At 35.5% G+C, this 22,623-nt stretch overlaps 2 protein-coding genes and 1 long non-coding RNA gene across 6 annotated transcripts in view; 2 read left to right on the plus strand and 1 right to left on the minus strand.

The window, feature by feature from the left end:
• The window catches only part of c2cd3 (C2 domain containing 3 centriole elongation regulator), a 453,012-nt gene that overhangs the window by 35,741 nt on the left and 394,648 nt on the right, over nucleotides 1-22,623 (plus strand). The gene's annotated exons all lie outside the window — the stretch shown is intronic.
• The window catches only part of nectin3a (nectin cell adhesion molecule 3a), a 120,340-nt gene that overhangs the window by 5,036 nt on the left and 92,681 nt on the right, over nucleotides 1-22,623 (plus strand). The window lies entirely within an intron of this gene.
• On the minus strand, nucleotides 8,852-17,468 carry LOC101884185 (uncharacterized). Of its 3 annotated transcripts, none has more exons than XR_222253.6 (5): nucleotides 17,388-17,468; nucleotides 15,838-15,938; nucleotides 13,830-14,006; nucleotides 12,139-12,231; nucleotides 8,852-9,658 (listed from the first exon to the last, which is right to left on the minus strand). It is a non-coding gene; the product is annotated as an uncharacterized lncRNA (long non-coding RNA). The 3 variants fall into 3 exon arrangements; XR_012390714.1 differs by having other exon boundaries at nucleotides 15,838-16,573; nucleotides 16,875-17,468; XR_012390715.1 differs by lacking the exons at nucleotides 15,838-15,938; nucleotides 17,388-17,468 and adding an exon at nucleotides 15,346-15,481.

The raw sequence follows: 22,623 nt of genomic DNA on the forward strand, positions 1-22,623 counted from the left end.
CACTTTTGTTGCCTTAAATATTAGGTTAAAATAGGAGAAAGTTCTCCGCCTTCTGCAACACTGCAAAAGGAAGTGGTATGTTAAACGCAATAACTATAATCATGTAGTTTGTATAGCAATGGGAAGGGTGGAGAAATGGATGCAGCAAGCAACTTTAAGCATAAATAAAGCTTTTTGCAAATGGTAGGGTTAGGTCATGGGTCACGGTGCTTCACGTTTGACAGAGCTGCTGTTTAATGTTGGCTTTCTGCAGGTCAGACAGGAGAAGTGCTGACTAAAGTCATGAGGAACGTAACTGGATGTAGCCATAAACACACTGTGCGGAGACTTTAACCAGACTAGGTGGCAGACTAAATGGCTGGATTAAAATGATTTATAATTATTTATGCATGACGCGTGTTGTGTTGATAATTTCAAGGGATTCTGAACATGTTTGTGTGGGTACTGATAGAGCAGTTTATAGGCTGGATGATTTTTGGACATATTTGGTTCAGTTTTAAAATAAAGGTTTATAATAGTAATTATAATTATAAGCAATTTCAGCGTTATGGATGTGACATTTGTAGTAAAAACTCAAAACATAATGTCTATGCTAACATTATATTGAAACATCTGTTTATATTTTCCAAAACAACTGACCACAGAGTTAAGGGACCAGAAAAATATCAATCTGTAAACATGTTTTGTACTTTCAATGAAGAAAATAAACATGCGTTATGGATGTGACCAAAATAGTATGCAAGTTTGCAGTATACAACAAACTTTGTAGAAATTCTTTGAATTAAACTGCACAACCCAAAAGAAACAATGCTAATCAAAAGGATAAAATATGTCACTTTATAGAACAAAAATAATTTATTTTATTTTTTTGGCATTTTCGCATTTATGAGGAAAAAGTGTTGTTCTGGATGTGACATCTCTCTGTTATGGATGTGACCGATGTGATATTTGCACTTGTGTGACTTAAATAAATATAATAAAATATAATTGTTTAAAAACATTGACAGAGACATTTTGAGTATTTCTAAAGTACTGTAAAATACAAGGCATATCTTACCAATCTTTAATCATTAATTACCATATCTTGGCAAAACCTTTTTTTTTTTATGGCCAGGTTGACATTTGCATGTAATTGCTCTTATATATTTAAAATTTGAAAAATGCATATTTAAAAGGTGTAAATCATTGGAATTTTAATTTCTAAAATAATATTACATTTATTAGTACTATTATTATCATTATTATTATTATTCATTCTTTTTCCTACAGTTTAGTCCCTTTATTCATCAGGGGTCACCACAGCGGAATAAACCGCCAACTTATTCAGCATATGTTTTAGACAGTGGATGCCCTTGCAGCTGCAACCCAGCACTGGGAATCATCCATACACACTCATTCACACACATACACTACGGACAATTTAGTTTATTCAATTCACCTATAGCGCATGTATGTGGACTGTGAGGGAAACTGGAGCACTCGGAGGAAGCTTGTGCGAACACGAGGAGAACTTGCAAACTCCTCACTGAAATGCCAGCTGACCCAGCCAGGACTCAAACTAGTGACCTTCTTGCTGTGATGCGACAATGCTAACCACTGATCCACTGTGTCACCCCTATTATTTATTATTATTATTATTATCAAAATTTACAATGTTTATTTTACACATTTATCTAAAATCTGACCTATTATGCCCTTACAAACATCTATATGCATATGCGTCTATGTGAAAAGAAGTGTTTCAGAAGAAGGCACTCTAGGGAGACGTTCATTTGTGCATCCTTAGGGGCCGATCACACCGAATATGTTTTCATGTTCCAAAAGCGCAATGCTCTTTGTATGTCACTCAACAACAACTGAGTCAGCTGCATATTGTGCAAGTGTTGCGTTTGATGATGTTATAATTTTAATATTTAATAAAATTTTGATATTCAAGATTTGTAAAGTAGTGCAGCTCTGGATAACTTGAAACAGTGACCACTAGTCTCTCCTCCATCTTTAAAAGTTGTTCGTAGTCGTCTTGACAACACAAGCGCTGCTACCACCAAAAAACTGAGTTATATCCACATACACATGCTGTGCCCCATATGGTCTAAAACCTGACAGGTGGGCAAATCTAAGCTTGTTTTTAATTTAAAAAAATATGAATATGCATATAATAAATAATGCTACTAAAAATAATAACACTGTACAAAAGCAAACTGCCATTAATAAACTGAAAAAGCCCCCGAGATGAAGAAGACATGGAGGCAGTGGTTTTTATATTTATGTTGAAAATAATAATTTTTGTAACAGTTTAATCCTTTAATTCTTTTTCATTTGTAAAAATATTTGCGTATTGCTGTGTGTATTAAGCAATGTTTAAATGAGGCGCACAACTACTGTGCTCTGCGCTGGACTTTAGACCTCCTCTCAGCTGGTCTATTAAACAGTCTATTTTAGTTCCTCAAAATAGCAACGCGCCAGCAATGGGCCCTAACACACCAAACTATAGTACATTTGAATTCATGCACAATATTGCAAAAAAATAAATAAATAAATACAACCCGACTAAATGTAAACATTTTATGTACTTTTTGTTTTTCTTGATTTTTAAAAAATATTTTTTTTATAACATAAATTTGAGTTTTGGACTGTTATTGTAAACTATTTTGTTAGATTAGCACCAGATTTGGCTTCATTCATTCATTCATTCATTTTCTTTTCGGCTTTGTGCCTTTATTAATGAGGGGTTGCCGCAGCGTAGTGAACCACCAACTTATCCAGCATATTTATTACATATGCTGGATGAAGCGGATCCCCTTCCAGCTGCAACTTATCACTGGGAAACATCCAAACGTCCATACTCATTCACATTCATACACTATGGACAATTTAGCTTACCCAATTCACCTTTAGCGCATGTCTTTTGGACTTTTGGGGGAAACCGGAGCACCCAGAGGAAACCCACGTGAACACAGGGAGAACATGAAAACTCCACAGAGAAACGTCAACTGACCCAGCTGAGACTCGAACCAGCGACCCTCTTGCTGTAAAGGGATCATGCTACCCACTGCACCACTGTGACACCCTAGATTTGGCTTCAGTACTGATTAATGTATATGCACAAATATAATACTGTATAGCTATAAAAAATAAGAATTTAAATGAGAGATTTGTGAGGGTTTTTTCCCAGAGATGGGTTGCAACCGGAAGGGCATCCGCTGCATAAAACATATGCTGAATAAGTTTCATTCTGCTGTGGCGACCCCAGGTGAATCAAGGGATTAAGCCAAAAAGAAAATGAATGAATGAATGACTGATTTGTGAGGAGTGTACTTATGTATGCTGAGCACTGTATGTTCTGTATATATAATACCTAGTCCATCTACCTCTATATCAATTCAGATTTTAATAACCATTTATTTTAAATAATTATAATAAATAAATAATATTGTATGTTTAACCTAAGTATACAAACAAATTAAATAAAAATAATGCCAGATTTTATTATTATTTAATATTTAAATAATATTGTTCTATTGTCATTTCAAAAGGCATTCTTTCAATAACCCCCTCACAAATCTCTTTTAAATTATTATTTGTTTCTATAGAAAGCTTTACAATGTTATATTTGTGCATACATTAGTTTAGTTTAGTCAGTACTGAAGCCAAATCTGGAGCTAATCTAACAATTTAACTTACGATTACAGTTTAAAAATTAGTAGCTCAAATTTGTATGTTACGGAAAATTATAAATACAATTTTAAAAAACAAAACAAAAACAAAATCAAGAAAAAAAAAAAAATTTGTTGAAATGTAATGTGTAATCTGTTTTTTAATATTTAGCTTGAATTTAGATGTATTCTCTTTCTATTCCTAAAGATGTTTGGTGACTCATAAAATATTATTTTAATAAATATATGATTAATAAATCCGTTTTGTTCAAATGGACCAAAATGGTGTGCACTCATTTATGCTGAGCACTGTAAATATAATTTGTATAGTAATAATATTATAATGTAAATTAAACAAGTATAGTATTTAAGTATAATAAACTTAAAATAATAATCGTTATATGATTATTAAGATTATTTCATTTTATCATTTAAAATACATCAATAATAAATATACAGTTGAAGTCAGAAATATTAAGCACCCATCCCCCCAACACTTTTAAGTCATTTTTAATAACTAATTCAGTTTATTTTTTACCATGAATACAGTAAATAATTCTGGGCTAATAATTCTGACCTCAGCTGTAAGTAATTGAATATAATTTGCCATTATCAATTTGTATTAATCATATATCTGCATTGCAGTCTGAGTTATATGAGTCCTTTTAGCCGCATAATGTCTTTTCATGCATATATCATAAATCTGACGTGCATGTAATTTGAAGAGAGAATGAGATTTGAGGCTTCGCCAAATCAGCAGTTGACCTCATGTGTTTTTCTGTATTGTGCAAAGTGATTGCACAGGGTCATTTCAAGTATACATTTAGCAGACAGGCCGTTCTCTTGCGGTCGCTATCGGCAGATGACATGCAGGCTAATCCAGGGTCATCTAAGGACAGAAGACACAAATATACACATGCATGGGTGTCTATGATAGCCTCGCTGCTGTACATCGACTCAGATCTATGTTATAGAAATTCAGTCAGCAAGTGTCATTCCGTCCGCCCGGGCAAATTAGACCAAGGTGAAAGCAATGCAGGCTCAGCTCCTTCATCACGCAGGTAATGCATCACCAAAATATAGGTTAGCCTGTGGTGGTGGTTCATTGCTGCGTGCTAAATGGACAAGCCAGAGCATGATTTAGGCTAATTGTCTTTTGTTGGCTTTAACTTAAAAAGCCCCATTAGGCTATTCAAAGGTTCCTAATTTTGCCTTGGAGCTTTCCTACAATTGGTTTACACCCATGCAAGGTCAAAAAACACTTTCATTTTCTCCTTATATACACTGCAGTGTCAGCTCTTTTCTTATAGTGTGTGAAATTGTTGGTTTAAGAGTCCGGTTTTTAAAGTACAAACTCTGCCTTTGATTTGATTGGTCAAATGATTGAATTAGCCTGTTTTGATTAGTCTACCACTTGCAGCTTGTCAGAAAAGCCAGAAAATGCTCTTTACCTTATAGAGCCCATATTTTGCATCATAAAAGGTCATATTTCGGTTTTGGGGGTCTCCAATAACAGGCTGATCACACATTATTGAATACATATTTTGCAAACTACAGAAAATAAGGCAACCATTTTAATTACACTTACATGTTATGATCGGTAGGAAGAAGAAACAGGTCCATAACTCTATGAGTTACTGACAATGTCCCTGTCAAAGTCTGACAAAGTCTCAAACATAATAGCCTCTGCTGCTCTTTCCTTTAATAGCAAACGGCCGGAGACAAAAGCCCTTTTCATAAATACAGACCTTGCCAGAAAATTACCGGCAATTTTCCGGAAATGTCTGTATGTATGAACAGGCCATTTTAAAAATACTGTTAAATTCATTCCAGCAATTTTCCGTAAAGAGAAGTTTCGGTAATTTGCTGGAATGCTGCACTGTGTGAATGCAGAAGGAAGATAGCTGGAAAGAGCACGTTCTCGTCTAGAACGCGCTGATGTGAGACGTCTACTTTAGCCAATTAGAACACTCACATGTGTGGTGTTTATGAAAATAAAAGCCTTTGAATATTTTCCAGACACAACCTGCTAGATGTTGGTCAGATAACGATAATGTTTCTTCTAAAGGCTGATTTATACTTCTGCGTCAAACGCACACGTATGCTACGGCGTTGATGCATAGCCCTTCGTGGTGGCCGTTACGCCGGTCACTTGACGCAGAAGTATAAAGCAGGCTTTAATGCTAACTGTGTAAATAATTATTGATAAAATTCTTATAATAAACCGCTGTTTGTTTACCTTAAAGCTGCTTCAGTTGCTTGTCGCGTGTGCATGTGAAACACATATTATGAACATCTCGACTTCTGAAAGTGTTCCTTCATAAGTTTTCATCGCAGTTGTTCACAATACTTATCCATCCACAGAATTTGTAAGGTAGTCAAGCTTTAAAACATGTATCTGCTGTGCGCATCTGCCTTTGGATGTCTTACAAGCAGCTGCATAAAATAATATAGCTTTACATAAAGGTGAAACCGTCAGAGCCCGTTTATAGGTAACTTCTGGTTAGTGCATCAGAATTCACCTGTATTTTGGAATGGATGTGTGAATGGTCTTTTCCGGAAAAATTCTGGAACGTCCGTGCCTGTGAGAGAACCTTTTTTATAAATTTACCGATAAAGTTGTTCCAGAAATTTTCTGGATATTTACCAGTTTCATCTGTGAAAGGGGCTAATATCCCACGTTGCAGCATCTCTTATTGTATCAAAAATCAGAAAAAGGACAGAAACAAACACAGCACTAGGTTGGCTATTGGTGGTATTGTTGTGAAAATTAACTTCAACCCCTCATTCCCCACTGTGGAATCTCCATCTGTCAGAGATCGTCATTTTCGTGTCATGATCAGTCCTGTGATTCCCCATGCTCCGCTAGTGTCTGAAGGGAAAGGCGCGTTCACGTTTTACTGGAACTGGCACTTCATATTTGGTGATGTACTGTATCGACGTCTATGCGTTCAAGCAAAAGATCTGAACCCAACATGATTCATTTATTCGACTCAAGAATCAATAGTATTAAACACAGTGCACATTCAGATTTAAACCTCAGCTTGATGTTTACATTCTCTTAGTGCTTAGTGCTGTAATTTTTGTATAATTATCTACAAAATTTATATTTATATATATATATATATATATATATATATATATATATATATATATATATATATATATATATATATATATATATATATATATATATATATATACATATATATATATATATATATATATATATATATATATATATATATATATATATATATATATATATATATATATATATTGCTCTGATTTTTACGCAGTTTTATGCAGTTATATTGCAAAACATTTTTTTTCTGTTTACATGTTTTGATTTGTGACTGAACTTGTTTCAGGAAAGTACAGTGAATAACATTATTGTTGAATGTCTGATAATAAAAATGTCAGATATTAAACATACTCTAAATTTGAATTTTGAATTTGTTTTAATGATTTAACAGAGACATGCACAAAAAATACATTAACCTCGAAAAGAAAAAATGCGTTGTTCCAGGTTTTAGCAAGATTGCTATTTTCCAGCTGCAGTCCCTGGACAGGTAAATCTTAAAACACTCAAACAGAAGAAAGAATAATAATAAAATAAAATTGCTAATTTAAAACATACAGATTCAATCACATACAGACTAAACTGTATATAAACACCCGGTGTGTACAAATTTGATTTGACAAAACACCCCCCTTGGTCAGGCGTGAAAACATCTTGTAGTTTGTGCATGAGAGTTATTCTGTTGCTAGCGTATTCCATAGACTTGTGACTATTAGAAAAAGATGGTTGGCCAAAAGAGGTTTTACGTCTAGGGACAATACACTCTTCTCTTACTATGGAGCATGTCATTTGAGATATTTTATCTTATGCAAGAGGTAAACATTTTCTTAACAAAGGAGCAGCAACATTATGAATAATTAAAAAAAACTAAACAAATGTTAGAATATTTACCCATATTATCAAAAATGTTTTTTTTTTAATATTACAGTCAAGGTTTTTTATCATGGATTTTTAGTGCTCTCTTGTATAATGACTCCAGGGGTGTTAGAGACATGCCTAGTTCACTGTATGTAATTTATTAATTATTATTTATTAATGGATCGGTCTGAAGCCCACTATAATCCAATTCTGTCAATTTATACAGGGCTACACAACTGTTTCTACCAATACACACTCAGGTATCGGTTCAGTACTCTGAACTCAGGTATCAGTCAATATCAAGAAGGAAAAAAGGGTATCTGAAAATCTCTATTCACAAAGCATAATGGTGTTTTTGTAAATTTGTTTTATGGATATTATAATGGGCAGTTACACAAAAACAACAGAAACCATTTAAATATGCCAAATGTTCTAATCAATTTGGCCACCGCTTCACATACTGCACACTACCGAATAGGTAATATCCGAAAAAGCATAATAAGGGCACTTTAAGTTTTTCTGCTTTGCATAGAGAATAGAAATGACCAATGTTTGTCAATAGTGATCCAGAAAGCCGGCTTTACTTTCACAGGCCAATTTATTTATCATGTGCAGCGCATCATCCAGCACGTCTTTGTGCTTCATTTTAATCTCACTTAGCCTACTACTGCAGGCTGAAATCTGACAATTACATTAAAACATTCTTTTGAAGGAGGTCCATCAGGAAATGACTATTAGGCTTTACCATGAGCTGAAGCAGCATGGAGGAGCTCAGAGAAGCGCTTTACTTCAGTCCTGGAGGATGTGATAATCAGAGGCTCTGTAACTGGGCTGCTCTCCATTAAACAATGTAATGCTGTAACCTTCAGCCCTGGGAAAAGTGCTGTTCCTTGTTATGAGGGTACACTGAAAAAAATGATTCATTGGATTTACTTAATTTTTTTAAGGCAAGCTGTTGCAAATAATTGAATTGGGTTAAGTTTAAGCAAACAATTTTAGTTGGATTTACTCAATTTATATGTGTTGGATTTAAACAATCAAATTAGGTTGGATTTACTCAATTTATATGTGTTGGATTTAAACAATCAAAATAAGTTGGATTTAATCAATTTTATTTAGTTACATTTATCTAATGAAATTCATTTAGTTCACTATAATTTAATTATGTTATTCCTACTTATATCTATTTATTTTTGATGTCTAAAATGATCATTAAATTGCTTGCAAATACACTTTGAAATGACACTTGACCACATTTGTTTTGAATTCATTTTAATGACTTTTTTAAGATGCATTTTTTTAACAAAACATAAATCACTGCCTAAAAATGCTTTAGCAGCACACCATAACACAATAAACAGTTTGTACAGCACATTTAATTTAAACCAACACATAAAAGAAACTGTATGAAGTCTTGGAGCAAACGGCAATCCTTATGACACACACACACACCCCAATACACAAAATAATCAACTAATTAACTTAAAAAATTAAAAAAAAAACAAATTGAGCAACTACAAGTTGTATGAAATGGAATAAATACAAAGTTTATAGAATGCACATGCTCTCTCTCTCTCACACACACACACACACACACACACGCACGCACACCATTTAAAACAAGTTCCTTCAGCTAATTAATTTTGCACACAAAGAAAACTGAATTCACTTATTAAACAATTCCTACACTAAACTGCAATTTGTATATGATATACATTTGGTTGTTGAGCATTTATTAACACTTCAATGCTTAAAATTACAGTATCACATTGTTTTCCAGTATGAGAACCTTTGAGGAGAGCTTGTCAGAGTTCATTTGCACAAGTACTTTTTGGGCAAACTCGTAATAGTATTTGAGTTCTTTTGGGTAGGCCAAATCAAGCACATAAATTGCCCCCAACATCAGTGCACAGGCTTGTGCAACAGATTTTATCTGTTCAATAATCACTGTTCCATCCACAACGATGCCAATGTCCTCATAATCTCCTCTTTCCTTTTTGATGACACATATGGCCATGGCGGTGTTTGTCAGGTCCTTCAAAAATTCTTCTTTTTGATTGCCCTATATTTAAATAAAAAGAAACCATTATTAGACATTGTTTTTGAAACATTTTGTAAAAAGTCAGAAGAAATCTAATGTAATTAAAACCAAAACCTTAACGGCCCTCCCCACACCCACATTGATACCTGTGAAATATTATAACAATCATTTATGATTGCGTATTGGCGTACATATATTTGTGCATGATCTGCAAGTACAACTTCTTCACAATTATTTACAGGGTTTATTCAGGTTTTATCAGGGTAAATTTAAGATCTTTTAAGACTAACTAAAAATAATTTTGGAAAAAATAATTGAAAGGCAAACAATACAGTAATATGTTGAAAACTAAATATAATGTCAAGGAAGCATTATTGCATTATTATTTAAATAATATTACCCAAGGTTTAAGGCTTGAAAACCACAGATTTGGCCACTTAAATGTGGAAATACCTTCTGATCAGACCCACTGTATATCAATATACCCGGTCACAATTGTTCACCTTAACCCTTCTGTATTATTTAAATTTACTACCCTTTCCTTATGTTAGTTGCTGTTTTTTTGCCCCATTGACTTCCATTAAAACATTTTTTGGATGCAAATCCATGACAGCATGTAATCACGCATTGTTGCTGGTTATCTTCCCTTTTTGGTAAATGTATATTTTGTCATTTTTACTGTTGATGATCAGTTGACAGCATAACCATTTAGATAGTCCTGTGCAAAAAAGTTTCTGGCTTTTATATTTTTTGAGTTCTTTGGAGTATAAACAGTAAATGATAGTGTGTGTGTGTGTGTATGTGTGCATAAATACACTTACTATGTTTACTATATGTCTGAAAAAATGTAAATAAGCAACTTTCAAAACAATGTGTGCAAAAGTCTCACTTTCATGAGCTCAAACAAAGAAATCTGTCTCCAAATTAATATTCTCAACAGCACACAAGGCTTAAGAATAATTGTGCACAAGTAAAATAAACATCAGCGAATGAAATTCAGTAGAAATGTCACACCTTGATGCAAAATTTAAGACCTCTCAAATTTAAGACTTTTTATGACCTTAAATTGTAAAAATCTAATTTAATACTTAAGACTTTTCAAAGACCCACAGGACCTCTGCAAATAATAAAAAAAAAGTACAATGATAATAAAACAAATTTAATTGGACAAATTAATAGACATGTATATTTATTTAATTAGTATTTTTACGTGTCATTAATTAAACCAAAATAATTTAAATATATTAAGTATATTTTAAATGTATAAGTAAATATACAAATTTAAAACTTGAATTCATACTTTAAAAAAACGTCATGTTTCATTATTAGATTAAACATTTTTGAAGAATTATTCAGCAATACATTTTTGATTGTTAGTACGGCCACCCATTGACCTAAAAATGTAATACAAGTCAAGTTGCTTTTAAACAGTAATTTTAATCTTAACATAAACATAAATTTTCTCTTTTTTGGAAAAAAGTGGTTTACTTGTAATTCTGTGACTATTTGTTTGTAATTTAGAAATAATAATACTGTTTAGAAAGACTAAAACAGGGGTGTCCAAACTCCTTCTTGGAGGGCCAGTGTTCTGCCAATTTTAGCTCATCCTTGCAGGTGTGTTGAGGCAAGATAGTTTCTAGATCACCTAGTAAGAGCTTGATTAGCTAGCATAGGTGTGTCTAATTGGACTTGGAATTGGAATTGCAATTGGAACTAAACTTAGCACGACACAGGCCCTCCAGGACCAAGCTTGGACACCCCTGGACTAAACAATGAATATCTCTGGGGTCAAACACAGATCTGAACCCAATGCTGAGAACGTCAGAGGATTAAGAAACTTATGCAACTTTTAATCATTTAGTATTTTTAGGCATACTAATATTAGGCACATATTGTGATTTTCAAAAAGTATTACATCGCTTTGTAAATGTTTATTATTACCATTTTTTGAGTCTCCCAATACTATTTGATATAGTCAAGCGATGTGATGTCACACTCAACAAGCTGATAGTTTTCTCACGGTTCAATAACAGTGTGTATTACCATTACAATGCAAGAGTTTGAGGCAAAAGATAATAGGTTGCTCTTACGCGTGTAGTGACCAATGGCATTTTTTTTTTAACTTCATGTACAAATATATGGAAATAGAAAGCATTTGAAAAAAGCCATTGACATACAGTGAAAACGCTATTTTCAAATTCTTTAAAATTATTAATTTTGTTTTTGAGATATTAAAATATTTTGTTCATTGTTCTATTCATACTTTTGCATTGAATTAGTATGCAACTTACTTGCACGAATCTAGCAAGTGTTTGTGCAGCGCAATGTGATTTGAATAGACCATAATGTGTTCAACATTAGGTTCACCTATTAACTCAAATATGGCACTCAAAAAAGTTTCTGTTTGTCTCATTGGCCACTGTAACCCCACCCTCAGCCTCTGAACAAAGCAGTTCTTTCTTATAGCCCAGGTGCAAGCACTAGTACTATGATGCACTCACCATGTATTCTTTCACCAGGCATGCCTCATCCTCACCAAGGTAAGTAAAGAGAGCTTGAAGAATAGACGCTCTTTTGACATGGACATTGGTTGTCTGTAAATAATACAAATTTGATTAGTTAAATACATAAATGACAAATTGGAAAACGTTAAGAAATGTATTAGATTAGATTAAACTTTATTGTCATTACACATGTACAAGTACAATGCAACGAAAATCAGTTTAGGTCTAACCAGCAGTGCAATAGCAGCAAGTGCAGGATACAGGTATAAGGTATAAAGTGCAGTTATAGAAAAACTTTAGTGATATTTACAGATGGATGTACTATCAACATTATATACAGGTTGTATTAGCTATGAACAGAAATTTAAAATAAATTATTATATGTACAGGTTGCTATTAATAATCAGAAGTGTACAGGTAGATAAACAATTACAAGTGTACAGTATATGTATAGTTCAAATGAATGAATCAGTCTAATGTAGTGCAATGAATGTGTAATTTTTAAATGTGCAAATGTTAAATAGTGCAATGATAATGAGGAGTACAAGTTATGAGGACAGTGGGGGTGTATTAGGAGGGCAAAATAATTAGTGGGGGATAGAGTTGAAAAAGGGACAGCTCTGAGGAAAGTGCTGTTCCTTAAGGCTGATTTATACTTCTGCGTCAAACGCACGCCAATGCTACGGTGCTGACGCATAGCCCTTCGCCGTGGCCGTCGGCGTCGCTGACGTGCACCTCTCAAAAAATGTAACTACACATCGCAACGACACGTAGCGCAAGGTCTGTGATTGGTCGGCTTGGTAGTGGCCAAGTGGACAGATGATGTATCGCCTCCCTGAAGGCCGTCTCATCATTATTGCTGATTAGACCAATCACTGTGGTGTCATCTGCAAATTTGATGATGATGTTGGATCTATTCACAGGCCTACAGTTGATAGTAAAAAATAAGTAGAGGAAGAGGCTCAGCACACAGCCCTGTGGTACACCAGGGTTGAGTGTGAAGATGGTGGAGCAGATGTGGCCTGATCTAACATTCTGAGGTCTTTTAGACAGAAAGTCCATAATCCAGTTGCAGAGAGACGTGTCGATATCCAGGTCTCTAAGTTTATTCATTAACTAATGCCGAGTTCAGACTGCATGATTTTGAAAGTAGTCGTTGCTGCTTTATTTTTACAGCAAGATGGATCTGCGACAGGGACTTGAACATTGCATGACATTACAATTGGAAGAATCGCCGACAACTTCGTCTAAACTACGTCTCACAACCCAAAAACCATCTGTTTGACCAGGCCGTGGATTAATGCTAATATTGCAAATAATGTTAAATTTCTTACACAGACCAATCGTTTGACTTTACAGGACCTTCATCAGGAGCCATGGCTTTAGATTTGGACTTTATTCTTAAACTGAAAAACCCATCCTCATTCGCTGCCATTATTTGGATCACCATGTACCACAGATTCAGCTAAAAATCATCAGTAGTGTTATATTAACATTAAGTTAAATAAATATTAATTTATTTTCTTCTCGGCCTAATCCCTTTATTAATCTGGTGTCGCCACAGCGAAATGAACCGCCAACTGATCCAGCATGTTTTACACAGCGGATGCCCTTCCAGCTGCAACCCATCACTTGGAAACATCCATACACTTTCATTTACACACACACACTACGACAATTTAACTTACCCAATTCCCCTATAGCGCATGTCTTTGGACTTGTGGGGGAAACCGGAGCACCCGGAGGAAACCCATGAGAACGCGGGGAGAACATGCAGACTCCACACAGAAATGCCAACTGATCCAGTCGAGAATCGAACTAGCGACCTTCTTGCTGTGAGGTGAGAGCGCTTCCCACTGCGCCACCTGTTAAATAAATATATTTTTAAAAATAAAAAGAATTAATAACTGAAACCAGCTCAAATGTTATCGATTATTTGTCATATGCCATGTCCCGAATAAAACACGTTACCGTAATGCACAACTGTTAGTCATTTGAGACTCCTTTATTACAGCACTCCCACAAGTTTCTCTCTTGCTTTCACAAATAAAATTATACATATTTAATGTATATTTATTATTAATAGCCTATCTAAGTTTTGCCCAGCTAGCGAAACCTGCAGGTAAAGGTAGCCTATAAGCATATTTTTTTCAGTGCATGCATTGACTGCATCGTCAAATACATAGAATATAAGTATGTTTGTGGCATGACAAGCAGGGACATGAGCATTATTCAGAACATAGCCTATATATTTATTTTTAAAATGCTATATTTAGAAATTAAAACTATATTAAATTTCAACTTGCAGTAATAATCTAAACATTAAACTTTGCCTCGATGTTGTGCACTTAATATCCTTTAACACACCTAAATCAGACGATTGTCCCTTACATGTATATTACATTTATAATGATACTCAAATTTATTTAATCAACTGACTGTTTACTTGTGAATAGTTTGTTTAGTTACACTATATTTAAAGGGATTTCTTTTTTCGACTACCTTGTAATTTAACATGTTCAGCCAAGATAAAGACATGTAAAGGCTGATTTATACTTCTGCGTCAAATGCACGTGTATGGTCCGACGCAGCCTGCGCGCAGTTGAATAGCCCTTGCCATGGCGCATCTCTCCAAAAATGTAACTACACATCGCAACAACACGTAGCGCACGTTCTATTAGTGGGCTTGGTAGTGCTTACGTGTGTGGGCGGGGTTGAGAGCCACGCCAACCCATTGGAGCGAGTGTTTACAAGTGTAGAGTCCCATGAAATAGCTCCAGGTGGAATCTGTTGCTTTGTGTTTACCTTATGATTAAAGTTGTTGCATGACCGCCAGCTACCGCCTCAGAATGAGCGAGTTTTATCCGCTTGTTCATTAAGGTAGTGTTCAGAAAAAACAAAACCCAAGCGAAGAAACTCCATACAGAGGGAACATATAAACCTACTGCTTTTGTAAGTGTTATTGTAGAACAACACAAACAGCGCGCACAAGTAATAAGTGCTCAGCTGCACGCAGGGCAGGCGCAGTAGGTCACGCCAATCACTCAACGCAGAAGTACAAACCAGGCTTAAGGCCGAATTTCTATTGTGCAATTTTGAGCCAAATTCTGATGCGACTCTTCTTTGAATCAATTTAAATTTCAACTTTGATATTTGCTGTGCTGTGTTGATGCAATGTACAGGAGGAAAAAAAAGGTGAATAACCTCTCTTGGTCGGCAGATAGTCGAATCATTTTATGGCAGGTCAGACATTTTGGTCGGCTCTCTTGAGAGAATCACGGAGTTGAATCAAATTTGAACTCTGTGTTTGTGCTCTTACTGCACCCTAGTACTGTAAAAACTAGGGAAGCAACAATAACATTTACTTATTCTTTACTTGTCACAAACCTGTTTGAGTTTCTTTGTTCTGATAAACACAACATAAGATAATTTGAAAAATGATGAAAACCGGTAACCATTGACTTCCATAATATGTTTTTGCTACTATGAATGTCAATGATTACTGGTTTCTAACACTCTTCAAAATATTTTGTCTTGTGTTCAACAGATAAAAGAAACTCAAAGGTTTAAAACCATGGTGAGTGAATAGTGAGTAAATTTCCTTTTTTGGGACTATTTAGATTTTTCAGAGCAACATATTCAGTTAAGAAACTGTTTACTGTAATGTGTAGTGATAAATGTTTTGCAGTTACTTACCATAAAAATGTTGATGGAAAATTCCAACTGCAGTACTGGACAGAAAATGTGTTTAAACCCCTGACCAAGGAACTCAGCAAAGGAAACTTGTTGTACAGTACCTCAAATGAAAGGAAGCACATGATTATCATTTAGGTTCAAAATTCAGCACAAGTTACAACATGACCAACTTCTTAATCAACATATTGTTTACAGATTAATTATATTAGGCAACATACATTTAGATAAATTACTTATTGAACAAATTGCTGAACGTGATTAATATGATTAAGATAATCGTCACTGCCTGATTGATACGATATAAAGTCTGTCTCAGACCAGTCAAAGCACTGCATTAAATTCCATTCTTCAACGCCATGTCTTAAAAATGTCAATTTATTTTAACCACAATATTTTCCATGAAGTTTTAGCACTCGTCTGCATGTGTTTTACGTTTGAACAACTAAATGATTGCTTCAGCTTATTTATAGGATATTATTTTAATTAAATTACATTATCGTTGATGTAAAAGGCACTTTATGAATATGGAAAAAGTCACATTAAGTTAACCCCTGCGCTGGACGTTTATCGGTGGCTGATAAACACTTGCTGTGAATATAAGTTAGCCTATTAAGTGCATTATAACCCCAAAGACATAATTACAGCATCTCACGTAAAAAAATAAAGAACTATAAATGGACGCCCTTTACGTTAAAAGTTAATGTTACGCCAGTATGGGCACACATTCGACAACCTCCTAAAGCAGGTCGCACACCAGAAGCGCCGCTCGGCGCCGCGACACGGCGCGTACATGACAGATTAAAGTATCGCACACCAGACGCGCACATTCGAATGATATTTAACATGAAACTAATCAGATGGCGCTCTGTGGCGCGGCTGAAAAATGAACTGCGTCCTGAGCCGTCGCCGGGCGCCGCCGACAGCCGCCGACTTGCGGCGCCGGTGTGTGTATCCTGATAGAAACCTATAATTAGAATTCTAAAATACGTGGCGCTGCGCGGCGCGCCGCCGAGCGTCGCTTCTGGTGTGCGACCTGCTTAAGACAGTCAGTAGTGCCCTAACGCCAGACCAAATCGTTCTATAACAAAATCAGTATGGTACTGTCCGTTCACAACTATCTAAACGCATGCTTAATGTTAACCACAGTAAAAGCCACGGTAAATTCACAAAGGACTGAGCTAACGTTAGCAACGAAGCTTTTTTCGTTTGGAATGGCGGATCACGGACACTGTCGTCACATCAAAGAAAATGCTTATTCTCTTGAAAATAGCCATTTACTTCATTAAAAAACATTATATATCAAGTCTACATAACTACATTCTTGCTAAAAAGAATCTTTAATATATTCTGCGACATAAAAACGAGATTTGTCAAACCGTGTGTAACGTTAACTGTTAGCTTAACTTGCGAGCGCGCTCGACGGCTGGTCGCTGTGAAATTTAAAAACGACCAAAATAGACAGTCCGAACGAGAGACCATTTTATGCGTTTATGTTACCCACAAAGTTTTTCTTTAATAAACAGTCTGGTACAATATAAAATGTGACTTACTGTGCAAATGGATGTACAGAAATCCGGCTGTGGTGTCTTGCTTCAATCTGACTGGATTCTGTAAACCTTCCTTTGGGCTTTGGCGCCGAGGCAACGGAACATAACGCGCATGCGCACAAAGCTAACATAATTTTTTCTAATAGACTTTAATTAATTGATTTAGATTGGTTCAAAACACATCTAATTCACTTAAACCCGATTAATAATAATTTAATAAAATCAACAACTAAATTAAATTGTTTAAAATAAACTAAATTGAATTATGTTTAATTTAATAGAGGCCTAAATCATTTTTTTCAGTGTATTTGCTTTGTTGAAAGATCCAAAATGGATGATCACCAGCATATGTTGTGTTTGGATGCTGGTCTTTGTGTCTGGTTTCTTGACTAGCTCACATCCGTTGGTCAACCAACTGAAATTATAGAATTTGCTGTTATTATTTTGGTCTTTGACCTCATCTTCTACTCATTTTCCAGATCTACACTGTAAATATTGTGAGATATTTCCAAGAGCGTAGATTAGCTCTTGACATTGGTGGGGACATACATCCCCAGAGCTCATGCATTGAACAGCAGAAATTCTGTTTTGCGCTTTTAAAAACATGAATAAAGGACTTAATGATAGAAAATAAACGCTTCATAATACAAATAACAATCCTGCCCCATAATGCAAAAGTCAAGTTACATGATTTTACTGCAGTCAGGCTTTGAGGAGGTAAGAATTTGAGAAATTTAGAGAGGTGTGTGATGCAATTTAACAGTTTTATCTCGATTATTGTTTTTCATAATTATGGAGTCCAAAATCAAAACCGAATTTTGCTTAATTGCACAGCCTTGGTTAATAGCATTATGCTGAACTCGTAGCAAACTTGACTTTGTGCGTGTGTAGGTTACGAAGGGTTGATGGAGCATTATTTTATCTTGAAGTCAATAATATTATTAGTAGGGACATTTCAGTAATTGGTGGATATTGGTGGGGACACATCCCCTCAGTCCATGCCAATTCTACGCCCTTGGATATTTAACCTAAAATGTTGTTCAATCAATATGTATAATCCCTAATGTTTTTTTTCAGTTAGTTTCAATACATTTTTAACCACATGGTTGGAGTAGTTTAATGTAGGCACCAAGTGGCAACCTCCCGCTCTCTCTCGGGTAGCCAATACGGAAGTAACTAAAACTGCAATTCATTGACGCGCCTTGGGGGGCTGGCTCCAGGAAATCCAGTTGATTTCTGACAGCATTGGTAAATTGGTCATTTTTTTACAGCTGATAAAAACATTTTTACAGCCTGGTACAAAAGCTGGCTTTGGTACATAAAGCTATGATTACTCTTCATGACAACTGTAAGGGGGTGATTTTATTTTTTTTTATAACTCATCCCATTAGTTTTTATTAAGTTTTATTAAGTCTGCATAATTAAGGGCATTGAGTGACAGTTAGGTCTCGCTGCTTGCTGTCTTGTCACTTCAGCTGTTTCCGGCTAATTAGCCGCTGAGCTTGGCACATACATCAAATTTTTGTTTTGGTTAATGTTTCTTTACACAGTCAATTGCCTTTTATTTCCTACAATTATCAGATGATATGGCATGCTGTGTGCACTTAATTGTGCTCACAAACTGTTCAAGTTGCCTCCATTTGCCAGGTGAGTGAAGTTATACTTATGTACCATCTCTATAAATGTATTTGTTTTATTTAAGATCATTTATCATTTATAATGTTTTTTTAGACCTGTAAAGCACTCTAGAATCTGACAGATTGATTAGCTGTGGACTGTACAACAGTCATCTGAAGCGTTGTCGTACAGTGTTATGCCTGGATTTCATAAATGGTCTTGCATATACTAACACAGACTATATCTGAAGTGTTTGGAATTAATTTACGTTTTCCTCCTGTTGAAAAACGTCATAGGAACAATGCTTAGTGACTCAATGTATTAAAGCAGTGTTTTTAAAAGTTGAAACACTTTTATTGATGATGTAAACAACCAAGCACATGTGGTCAGAACACAAATGAGGCGATGGTAATGAAGTATTAAACGTTCTCTCAAAGTAAAATCTGTCTAAGCAAAATGCTTGCTGGTATTTGTAGCTCTGCTCACTCTCCGCCTCTTTGCCCATGTTTGGCATCCCTCGGTGGGTGCGATGATGTGCGAACAAAATGGCGACGGTTGGTCGCACCTACTTGTAGCTTCTCTTGCAGTGTTCAGAAACCTATGGGTGACGTCATAGATACTAGGTCCATATCTTTTATAGTCTATGGTTGGCACCACGGTTGCCATTGTGTTCACATGCTCAACAGAAATGACTGTGATTGACCGTGAAAGTCATCAATTCACCCAACACACCGCTGTTTAATGAATGTAACCACAGATACAAGGGACACTGGACACTGGTTTCTAGTCATTTCCATAAAAAATGTTTTTTTTTTTTTTTTTTTTTTGTAATAGCACTCTTCAATATGCAACATAAAAAGAAGAGTTATATGTTTTGGCAAATCATTTTTTATTTTTAATGTATGAATTAATAATAAATATAATTTTTGGTGTAATTTTGTTTTTTAAATATATTTTTAGAATAATATTTTTATTTCTTAAGTCTCTGTGAAATCAAAATGTACAATATTTATTTTGCTAGAGCACATTGTGATTCCTTAGATGAACAAATAATCTGTGCAAGTTTATCCACTGTAAAAAAGAAATTAAGTAATCTTTAGTCAAAGTCTGTTCAATTGATTTCACGTTTGGAGTAGCGTTCATTGTTGACATCAGTTTGAAGCTTCAGCAACAATATGTTTAACCACGCCCATTATACCGCTAGTTTGCTATGTGTTAGTTTACATCTAATCAGTTAATTTTCCACTACAACACATGCATTGACCAAATTCTGAAGATCTCGGATGCCTTCCCTCATTCCTTTATGTGACCGGTCCTGAACGTCCTCTAGTTTCCTCACAGAACCAAATCCATCTGTTCTCCCGGCAATGACAGAGAGCCTCCTCTGTCTGGGCACTGGAACAAAGAGAGCATTTTATGTGCAATGATCTTCCATGCTGTCTTTGTAATTGTTAGTCGCTGTGGAAGTTTTTAACGAGGTGTACCGTGCAGAAGCACAGCGCATGTGCTGTAATGTTGATGTACTCTCTTTAGCTGCTGATCTATGAGACTGTAATTACTGGGACGTGGAGACTGTGGGGTCCTTATGGTCCCGCAGCTACAGGAAGCTGCTTTTTGCTATGTTATATTTCTATTGTGATTTTATTATAAACACACGATACCCCATGAGAGCACCAGTGTAGGCTTTTGCATGACAGGGCAGTTTGTATTGTACACTGTTAACAATTTCCTGCTGAATCTACAGTAACCTACTGGCAGCAATTTGGCAGTTTCTTGCTGTAAGTAGATTACAGCAAAAATACTGTATTTACAAGTACAGCACCATTTAACTTACTGTATATGCATTTACAGTATTGTATGTATATGTTTACTGTAAAATAGTTTCACAATGTAACTTTAAAATACAGTAAGATACTGCATAACTACCCTACAGTAAAGTACAGTTCATATTACAGTGAAATCCTGTGCAATTTATAAAAGTCGTTTACAGCTTGTAATGATTACTCGGCAGCCTTATACAGATTTCCTGTTGAACTGTGTTGACTTTTTGAAAGGAACATTATTTGGTGGGTAAACCATTCAAGACTTAAGTCAGGAATTATGAGTCCTGTATTTACTGATCAGATTAGTCCCAGAAACTCAACAATGCTTGCTTGATGCATGAGAGCAAATTGTCACAATCACCAGTGATCTAATCCTGGCATATCGCTGGTAGACACGCAGATCTACAGGACTACAAATTATATCCATTAAGTGCATTATATGGACTACAGATCCAGTCATGCACCTCTCCCACGCTACTGTTCACGGCTGGGAGCCGGTCATGAACTGATTACTGTAAATGGACTTTAAAAATCGCACACACACTTTATTGCTAAGTCTTGGAAACTGCACTGTGAACATTAATATGCGTTTCCATTGCCTTGTCTTGCTATGCATGACCCTCGATTTGTTTTATCGTTTATTCCTATCCACTGTCTGTCTTTGACCATCCACCTATTTATGACCACGACTCTGGATTTGCCTGTCTGTTTGCCCTTGTGTTGACCATTGCTTGCTTGACCATTCCTGAAATAAAACCTGCATTTAGATCCGCACTCTATTGTCCAGCGTCACATTATATTACACCAGTAAAGTTCACCGTTTTAGGGCGAATAGAACTTGAATGGAGGGAAGGAGAGATTTGATTTGATGTTTCAAGATGAACAAAAGTCTTACAAGTTTGTAATGACATGAGGACAAATAAATTAGCATTTTAATTAAGTAATTTTAATACAACATTCTTTTTTTTACCTATCGACCTACACACGCATTCATGAGGATATATATGATAAAATTTGCTGTATGATTCATGTCTATGATTGTTTGCCTATTGGACCCAATGATTGTTTGTTGATGGTCAGAGTTATAATAAGCATTATTAAAGAGATTATTAAAGTGTGTTTTACTCAGGGAAGCAGGGTGGCTTAGTGGTTAGCACTGTCTCCTCACAGCAAGAAGGTCGCTGGTTCTAGTCCTGTCTGGGCCAGTTGACATTTCAGTGTGGGTTTCCTCCGGGTGCTCCAATTTCCCCCACAGTCCAAAGATGTGCGCTATAGGTGAATTGGATGAATTAAGGCCCCGTTTACACAAGTGCGTTTTAGTTTTAAAACGGCGTTTTAGAATGAAAACGATCCGCGTCCACACTCACGTTTTACCCAGCGTTTCTAAACTGCTCTCCGTCCACACCAAAACGCTGAAAATGCACATCACGTGGCCACACACACACTCTCGGGCAAGCGCTGCAGCCTATCTACCCAGATGAGAGCTGTGCTAGTCGGACTTCTCATCAAGCATCTCCCGCTGGATCTAATCTCACTATATTTATTAAACGGGATATTTCATTCATCTTGTTGTCTTTATCTAACGACATATTCCCTGACTTTGGTCATTGGAATCTATTACTTGTTCTCAGGTAACGTGTTTTGGCTGAGCGCAAAGATAAGTTAATAATTAATGTAACCACGTAGCCTATTCTGTATATTGACTGATCGCTTGCCTTTATTTCCTATAATGTATAAACTTATTGTATGTTATACTTTTATAATGGCCATTATTGATTATTAAAACTGATATTCAGCAA

The sequence above is a fragment of the Danio rerio genome, chromosome 15, assembly GCF_049306965.1.
Source record: "Danio rerio strain Tuebingen ecotype United States chromosome 15, GRCz12tu, whole genome shotgun sequence".
Taxonomy (NCBI): Eukaryota; Metazoa; Chordata; class Actinopteri; order Cypriniformes; family Danionidae; genus Danio; species Danio rerio.